This window comes from Pollicipes pollicipes, unplaced genomic scaffold, assembly GCF_011947565.3.
Source record: "Pollicipes pollicipes isolate AB1234 unplaced genomic scaffold, Ppol_2.1 Scaffold_7262;HRSCAF=8765_pilon_pilon_pilon, whole genome shotgun sequence".
Taxonomy (NCBI): domain Eukaryota; kingdom Metazoa; phylum Arthropoda; class Thecostraca; order Pollicipedomorpha; family Pollicipedidae; genus Pollicipes; species Pollicipes pollicipes.
In genome coordinates this window covers 18,273,622-18,282,745 of record NW_023597055.1, presented here as the reverse complement: position 1 = coordinate 18,282,745, position 9,124 = coordinate 18,273,622, and positions in this window count along the sequence as shown.

Genomic DNA, 9,124 nt, shown 5'->3' with positions numbered 1-9,124 from the left:
CACCCGGTTGAACCATCGGAGAGATTATCCAAAAGGTCGCGAGCGATGACGTCACCAAAACATTGTGATAGCCGTGTTGCACAGGTTTCTGTTGCGCCGAATATCGCGGCACTTCACGTGATTCTTTTGGTACGTTTCGCCATGCCAGTCATTGTGTTACCTGATAAACGTTGTTTGCCAGTGACGGATGCGGCATATAACATTACGTTACATACGTATATATATATATATATATATATATATATATATATATATATATATATATTATACAGATATGTACCTTATATATAACGTTTGTTTTATAAGCTATATATATATATATATATATCCGTACGGATACGGCATTAAATGTTATGGCGAAAAATGGTCACAGCACAGTGATGGACATTGGCTAAGAGCCTTTCACCTACGTTGGTGCAATGGGCGCTTGACCAACGTTGTCGGTGCGCCCCAAAGCCCAAATCACATGATCATCATCATATGTTGATGTGTAGAGGTGCGAGGAACTTTCGGTGGAAAGATAAATCACTAAGTAGGAAGACATTGCAAGAATAATGAAACGATAGCGTAATCTTCCAACTACTAGCATGAAGATCACAAATATTATTTAGGGTTGACCAAAGCCCTTGAAATGGTGGCTTGTCACCTACAAGGTAAAGATTGGTATGCATAAGAGTGATTGTATCCGATTGACACTGCAAAATGTAAAGTTCGCGCCCAGTAGCGTAATACCTGGATTTTAACTTCGGTTTCATGTCATCCATTGACCTTGAGTATTCAATATACCTCTATCTAATGACGTTAATGAACGGCAGAAGTGGCCAATACTTTTTGGCGTATAATGCAGACGTTAGATAATTTACAGCCTGGATTCAGAAACCATTTTGCCTGCTGTGTTGAATTTGAACTGAACATGTGAACTAACTTATTTCGGTCGGGGACTTGGGAACAAAAGAAGTCCAAGAAGGGGCTCGTTTTCCTTTTGGCAATGCATAATTGAAGTTTTCGTAGTCAAAGTTTGTGTAATGTTGTTTGATGGCAGCGTAGCTGTGTGCTTTACGTTGGCTTTGTTCTTTGTGTGGGTGGTTGTGCAGATGGGTGGTGAGTGCAGTTATCATTGATTTACTAGAGTGCGACAATAGAATAAGGGGTAGTCAAGCTTTCAGAGCTCCGAGTTTGTTCTATGTTTACTGAAGCGGATCTGTTTTTGATGCATTCCGCATCATTGGCAGTGTCAAAATGCAGCTTTGATCTCATTTTGATCTATAATGTAGGTTCGATAAAGCTCCAAGACCCATCTGTTCAGAAAACCGTAAAGGTTCGGCAGAGACTCAAATTCCTATTGGATTATGGAGAGTCCGCTGCATCACTGTAAAATTCGTAGCGCTGGTGGCTTATTACATGAAGCCATCTAGCACCTGGAAATAACCAGTGTTTTATTCCTTTCTCTCTCGAAACCTTATCTTGCACATGACAACTGTACAAATCTGTCTCACAATTGTACAAATTGCGTCTCAAACAGCGGCAGTACGGGCGCTACCCCGTCCTATGCCCTCGACAACTCGTTTTTGAATTGTTGACAAACTTTTACAATTTCTTCATATCGATGTGGATGTGGGTAGCGGATCTTTTGTCACAAAAGTGGACCGTAAACCTCCTGATGTTGGCAAATGTGTGGACCTGGTAAGCGAATGCCCAGAGCGCTACCGCACGGCCGTCATCCGTTTGTATGCAAGACGTGCTCTAAAATATCATTCGAACTGGTCAGGTACCCAACACGAACTTAAACGGTGCAAGCAACCTGTCGTTATAACGGCTATTTAAACAGCGCCATTGACAAAGAGATCAAGTTCACCTTAAATCGACGAAACCAGAAATCACTCGACAGGGAACCAGTCCATCAACTTTTGTTTCGAAATTAAATGTCCCCGTCGTATACGTTGGAAGAAAAAGCGTTGCAGAACATCCCCAGAACAAATATCACACCGACTGACGAACATTGAAATACTACTCACCATCTACTGCAAGAGCAGACCACCCAGTAGCCTTGTAATGAAAAACAGTCTGACAGCAGACCAAGACCAAAGGCAGCGCACCGATATAGTGTCTTAAAGCCCGCACAGAGAATGCAGGCTGCGTAGCTCGACCTTTATTGGAATGACTTCATCTCCATCACGACGCATGACTATGCACCTGTAGGAGGGAGCGCCAGACCAACATATGCGCAAAGCCCAGAGTCCAAAACTTCCACGCTCTGACCTCACTGAAAACACACATATTCTAAAATCATGTTTAAAGTTATGTTCGCAAACGCCGCTTACAAGCTCTGGAAGCCATCTTCATGAGAAAAAATGCCTGACTTCAACAAATAGCTTAAATTATTTATCATTTTGAACCTGCTCAGTCGCCCAATGACAGTTGGGTGATTCGATGTCTTTACCTTTCCATTGTCAAACTGGCTGGCCAGCTCGTAAAACATGCCTCGTGTGTTACTGTATTCGACTGTTTCCTGTCCAACCGTCTTACATTGCCTTAAGAATGGGGAGCGAATGTTCTTGAAACATTAGTTAGCTTAACCCGCGCCTGGCTCGTGTCCGAGACAACCGCACCTGCCCAGGGGAGAGGGTGTTCTCCTCCTTCACTGGCACAAGAATCTCCAGCGTTCATTCGCCATCTGAGGGAAATAACGGTCTCTTCTAGAATATGTTGGAAAATCATGAAGAATGCACACGCATTTTTTGACCTTAGATTAAATTTGATGCCACCAGAAGTCACGAAGGATCCAAAATAATCGTTACGGTAGGCGCAGCTAAAACCTAAAGTAACGCATCAAGGCGTATATTGAGGATACGGACGTGTGTTTGGAGCCCACTCTGACCATTACTGATCCTCAACATGGGTCAGGTCAGATCATGTCGCCGCTCAAATTTGGTCTACCAGCAGCCTGCAAGAGCAACACTTCATCACAATGCGCTTCGGACTAAGTTTGCTTTAATAAGTGCGGCTGTGGGATTAAAGCATTTCAGACAAAAAATAGCATTTTAGGCTGAATTAGGGATTATCTGAGGTCACCTTAGGGCGAATTTATGATCCATCCAATTGAATACAAATATTTAAAGTGCTAAGCGGTTTTCTGTGACCAAAACAATGTTTTTTTTTGCCAGAAATAGTGTGTTTTACATCTACAGGCATTCAAGGTAACATTGACCTCATCCGACGTAGTATGCCCTCACGTGGCTTAACGTGACCTCATGATACGGTAAAATGATGTCACAACATTTTTTGAATGAAGTATTCCAATTACGCGTCCAAAACTGCCTTAAAAAGCTGCCTATGTGGATCTCGGCATGTGTCATGCAAAAGGTACCCATAGAGGTAGGTCATGACCTGGGCCAAGGTCATGTGCTCTTTGTTCATATAACGGTTGTGCATTTAAGCGAGTATTTTTATGTATATACAAGCACCAAACCCACACAAAAACTACCTACAAATTTGCATTGTTTATAAAGAAATGCAGAAATTAGTCTGACTTCACGTCATTAACCTTGCATTTTCCAAAAGGCATGAAGGAGAGAACTTCAAATTATCATCATTTTATTTTACTGAAACAAGCTTGAACAACGACAAATTATCGATGAGAAGTTATGCGCGGTCAAAGTTTTAAAACGTTGTGCTCTTTTACCTAATCTGATTCGCTGATCTTGATAGATAAAAACCTCAAACGTGCACAAAGGATGTTAAATCTATTGCTAGGCAGGTACTTATTATTTTGTGTAGCTGCGAGTGTTTGTTTTTTTAGCTGTGGTCGGAAAACGGGGGGAGGAAAATCCATTTCCCCCGGACGCGAGCGGGTTTAACTAATACAAGTGACTCTAGGCGAACTGATGTATGACTTGCTATCAACTACAAAGGATTTATTTCGAATATTCGAGCAAATGCAGAAAAGCTGAGTAAGTGTATATTTGCACTCGCATTTATCAAAGCATACTGCCTTAGTACACGGTCCCAACAAGCAGACGGGCCTCCTCAGACTTAAAGGGAGTGTTCGATATTTGTACCAGGATTTGAATTAAGCTAGTCATTTTGAAGATCATTCGGTGCAATTCACTGTCATTCCCTTGCTATCACGTATCCTGATGGCCGGGTGAATACCCTACGCTCGGAGCGTGGAGCCAGACATCTGTTCCAAGCAGAAGTTCGTTGGTGTAAAACCAAAATCAGTGACCTTTTTCGAATATGATAAGGAATCGCTATGAGATTGTACCTATTTTACAGCTTGCATAGCCGTCAGGAATTACGCTAGGTGGTATGTTCCAAAACACTTCATGCTGACCTGGGTCCTTTTAGGTCGGTGACCTACCCTGACCTTTCAAAGGCTCTAGAACCTGCCTGCTGAGGTCCCCGTCACTGATGAACTTGGACTGAGCACAAGAAACTTAACTATTAGGCAGCCCCTCGAGTTGCAGTTGCAGTAAGCAGGCTGGTTTTGACTTCGGTATGACTTTTATACCTGACACGAGGTCAATATGGTGAGTTCAGTTTCTAAATTCACATGGTGTATTACCTAAGAAACCATTTCAGATATGCATGGCTTTGTTGAACGCTCTGCTGTTGCAGCATTTGGAACGATTTCCTAGAAATATCCTCCGCTGACAGCCATGGCCTCTCCTTTGACTTGCCACAGATCAACGACCTTACAAGTTACCTGTACTTTTGTTGCTTAAAAAATCTGGCATTTAGTTTTGGACAGCTTTGCAAAGCTTGGTGTCCCAGTGCCGCGTCGTTCGGAAATAATTTTGTAAAAATCTGCGGGGGTCAAGTTGACCTCAATCCAAGAGTGTTTAGAGAGCTGAAACCCTTTGATTTTTAAGCTACGCGCCCGCGCTAGAGGTGCATGCTATTTTGTGAGCATTATTCTAAGGTGATTCAAGCATGCATGCCGCTATAGCAACTTCATCTTAATCCTGTCCCCCTAAAAGCCATGTGGCGGATAGGCCCTTACAGCACCGCGAACTGGTGGTGGAATCTGGTGGAGGAACTGGGAGATAGAAGGCAGCATCTCTATTTGTCGCTTTGCTGTAGGTGTTGATGTGTCTAGAGACAGCCTTAAAGTTGTCAAGAATGATACGACCGTTCTTTTTAGTCCTTAAACGATACAAATCAACTATGAAAGGCATTCAGAAGCCTTATTCTACGACGGCTGTTTTTGTGCACGCGGCACCCGCCGCCTGACATTACTTGCAGTGGTCAGTGGCCTTTCGATTTCACGGAAACTGTAACCCAGGCTGTAGCCGTCCTTGCTCCCGAGATTTTGGGCACGCAGGCTCAAACCTCTTGATTTAATTCGTTTGACTGGGAAAATTATTGTTTAATCGCAGGTTAGCTCCCGGATACAGAAAGGTGTCGGCTAATATCAGGCATCCGCTTAAGCGGGGAGCGGTGAACAGATGCCCTTGTTTAAGTGAGATGCAATGTACATTGTTTCATGATGCAGCTGAATCTTGTCTCCCGCAATACGTTCGTATTTCCGACACCTTTCATGAAAGAACAGATAGTCGGATCGCATTTGGTAGAATGTTTTACATGTCCTTCTGTTGCTGGTTGACCTCATAACGCAAGCATTCCATGCTATCTCCCGCCGTCTCGTCATAAGTTCACCTTTCATGGACCTCCTCACTTTTATCATTCTCAACAGCTGATGTGCTATCTATTACTGTTCCTCCGCTCACTCATGTGCGCTCTCGTACAAACTTGGGGTCTTCCGTACAGACAGACCTCGTTTCACGACATATTCTTTGTTTGAGGAGGAAAGAATCGAGCACAAACGATGATAAAAAGGTAGGAGCCAAAACCCAAATATTATTCATAAGGATGGAGCTGCGTTTCGCTCCCGACACACACAGCGGTAAAGCCGGCCGTTCCGTCGTAGTGGCCGCACACGGCCACTTCAGTGTGCTTGCGGCAGGACACGGACACTTAGCTCAACTGAAAAATGTCCAGTTACTCTTCCCGCGCTGCGCAACCAGCCAATGTCGACATGCTTCATCCTTTGTGTTTGAACGCCCTCACGCAAATTCCCACCGCCTGAAACGAGACATGGCCTGGTGGCAGTTTGCACTTCAAGGCTCTGCCGCACTTGCCAGCCACACCGAAGGGACCGTTGCACTCCTCTCCCCTCTTCTGGGCTCAAACCTGACAATCGCAGTCACACACAGCGGTATGGATGGATGCATTTCCTGTGCCGTCCGGGGGTGCACTTCACGCATCTGAGCGCAGCGGCGAATGTCACAACGGCCGCCAGCAGTAAAATGTGCAGCAGGAGACGCATGTTGACCACGTCCGGCGTCCGGGTGGACTGTGGACAGGGCAGAGCCGCACCGCCTTATGTAGCGGCGGCGCAACCGCCGGCACGGGGACGGGAGCCTCCGGTCCCTGACAAACCGCGGGATCATGCTGTCAGGGCGCCGGGGTTCGATGCAGTGTGACGTTTGTGACGGATAAATCTAAGTTCACGTGGTTTAACCATCGGAGAGGTCATCCAAAATGTCGCGAGCGATGACGTCACCCAAAAATTGTGATAGCTGCGTTGCATATGTTTCTGCTGCGCGAAACGTTGCCGCACTGCACGTGATTCTTTTGGTACGTTTCGCCTTGCCAGTCACTATTTAACCTGATACACGTTGTTTGCCAGTGACGGACACGGCATTGCGCTATATACGTATATATATATATATATATATATATATATATATATATATATATATATATATATGTATGTATTTGGTATTACGTTATATACGTGTATATATATATATATATACACACATATATATATATATATGTATATATGTTTACGTTATATATATACATTATATATTTATATATATACAGTGTATCTTGTACGTTATATACGTATATATATATATATATATATATATATATATATATATATATAAATATATATATATATATATAGATGTATATGTACATTATATATAAACATTGCATTTTATACCTTATATACGTGTGTATATATACGTACGGATACGGCATTAAATGGTGGGGCGAAAAATGGTCACACAGCACAGTGATGGATTTTGGTTAACAGCCCTTCACCTATGTTGATGCAATGGGCCTATGACTTGCGTTGTCGGTGCGCCTCAAAGTCTAGATCACATCATCATCAGCATATGTTGATGAGTAAAGGTGAGAAGAACTTTCGGTGGAGAGAAAAATCACGAAGTAGGAAGATATTGCAAGAATAATGAAAGGATAGCGTAGTCTTCCAACCACTTGCATGAATATCACACACATTATTTAGGGTTGACCGAAGTTGTTGACATGGAGGTTTGCCACCTACAAGGTAAAGATTGGTATGTATAAGATCCATTGTATCCGATTCACGCTATAAAATCTAAAATACGCATCCCGTAGTGCCATATCTGAATCTAAACTTCGATTTCATGTCATTCATTGACCTTGAGTATTCTATGTACCTCTATCTAGCGACGTTTATGAAGGGCTGGAGAGGCCAACATTCTTTTTGGCCTACAATGTGGGTATTGGAAAATTTACAACATGGTTTCAGAAACCATATTGCCTGCTGTGCCCGATTTGAACGGAACATATGAACTAACTTATTTCGGTCGGGGACTTGGAGACAAAAGAGGTCCAAGAAGAGGCTTGCTTTTCTTCTTGCACTACAATGATTGAAGTTTTCGCGGTCCAAGTTTTTGTAATATTGCTTTATGGCAGGGTAGCTATGTGCTTTGCATTGATTATGTTGTTTGTGTGTGGGCGGATGGTTGGTGGGTGCAGTTGTCATGGATTTACAAGAGTACAACAATAAATAAGGGTAGTCAAGCTTTCAGAGCTCCTCTTTCGTACTCTGTTTACTGGAGCAGCTCTGTTTTTAGGTAGTTATATGCGTATATATATATATATATATATATATATATATATATATATATATATATATATATTTAAACTGGTCACACAGCGCAGTGGTGGATTTTGGTTAACAGCCCTTCACCTATGTTGATGTATTATTATTCTGTTAGTGTAAAGGTATTTTCCCTTTCCTTAAAGGGAAACTACCTTCCCCTCGCTCCAATATGTTATCTCGCTTTATCTCTGCGAAATATATCACGTAATGAATATTTCGTTGGGTCTCGATGATCGAAACCAGGTGTCGTTAATCGACATAGGGTCGATGCTATATACCTTTTTACTCTGGTCTAACTTTGTCTCAATACCTCAGTGTTTTGGAATTATAAATTGGCTTTCAAGTCTATAGAACGCAACAACAACCCGCCATCCCTGCGATGTTTTGTCACGACCTGTTATCGTAAAATCAAAACATACCGGACGAATACTGATGCCAAAAACGTGGCATTTTGCTAGACACTCAGTTTGGAAAAATCCTAGAAATGTGACTGCGCCGTGAGTATTCAATGGAAAAGTACGAAGTCTTGTTGATTGATGCCACGCGACTATACCGGTTACGCTAATTGTCCAGCGTTGAGCAAAGAAAAACTAGGCGTTTTGAACATGCCTGTCACGAATGCTGCGTAGCAGTTTGAAGCCCACCTTGCGGCTGCCTGCCGGGGGGCTTCCGTGGCAGCCTCTGATGATAGCGCACCTCAACTCACACTGTTTATTTCCAAAGCCACACGCGCCCAACAACGTCTAAAGGCGTATAGCATCAACCCTATGTCGATTAACGAAACCTGGTTTCGACCATCGAGGACCAACAAAATAATCAGGGCGTGATATCTTTTGTAGAGATAAACTGAGATAACATACTGGAGCGAGGGTAGGGTAGTTTCCCTTCAGGAAAGGAAAACTCTCAGTCTCCTCTATGTTTGAAAGAAAGTAGGTCAAATCAGGGGAAAATACATGTTTTTTTTTGGAGTGTTTAAACTGCAAGTTAAGCCATCCTTAGTGCTGAAACCTGTTCTGTGGATCTACGCCCCTGTGGTGGCGGCTTCATGACCATCACACGAGAGAGATTCAATCTCTACAGAATCACTATAAAACTCACCGCCGCCCAACCCACAGCACCGGTTCAGAGTGCAAAGCGTCTGGGTCCAGAGGCGTGTGGATCAAAATTCCTGTGACATGA